Here is a 304-nt window from a genome sequence, read left to right on the forward strand (position 1 = left end):
AAAAGGAACCAGCTACTTTACTCCAGAACTCTGTTCTACAGACCAAAAGGACATTCTCGATTAGAAAAATGCAATTTGGTTCCACCACATCCTAACTACTACAGTACGGTTTTCTCTAGTCTTTCATTTTCCTCTTCCCCATTCCTTTATTGTACGTAAAGTAACTGGTGTATGCAGAAGCATATTGCTTTCTTAAAAAATAAATTATGGCCAATGGTATGTTTTTTTTTTTTTTTTTTTTTTTTTTTTTTTTTTTTTTTGCGGTACGCGGGCCTCTCACTGCTGTGGCCTCTCCCGTTGCGGA

The sequence above is a fragment of the Physeter macrocephalus genome, chromosome 17 (assembly GCF_002837175.3).
Source record: "Physeter macrocephalus isolate SW-GA chromosome 17, ASM283717v5, whole genome shotgun sequence".
Lineage (NCBI taxonomy): Eukaryota > Metazoa > Chordata > Mammalia > Artiodactyla > Physeteridae > Physeter > Physeter macrocephalus.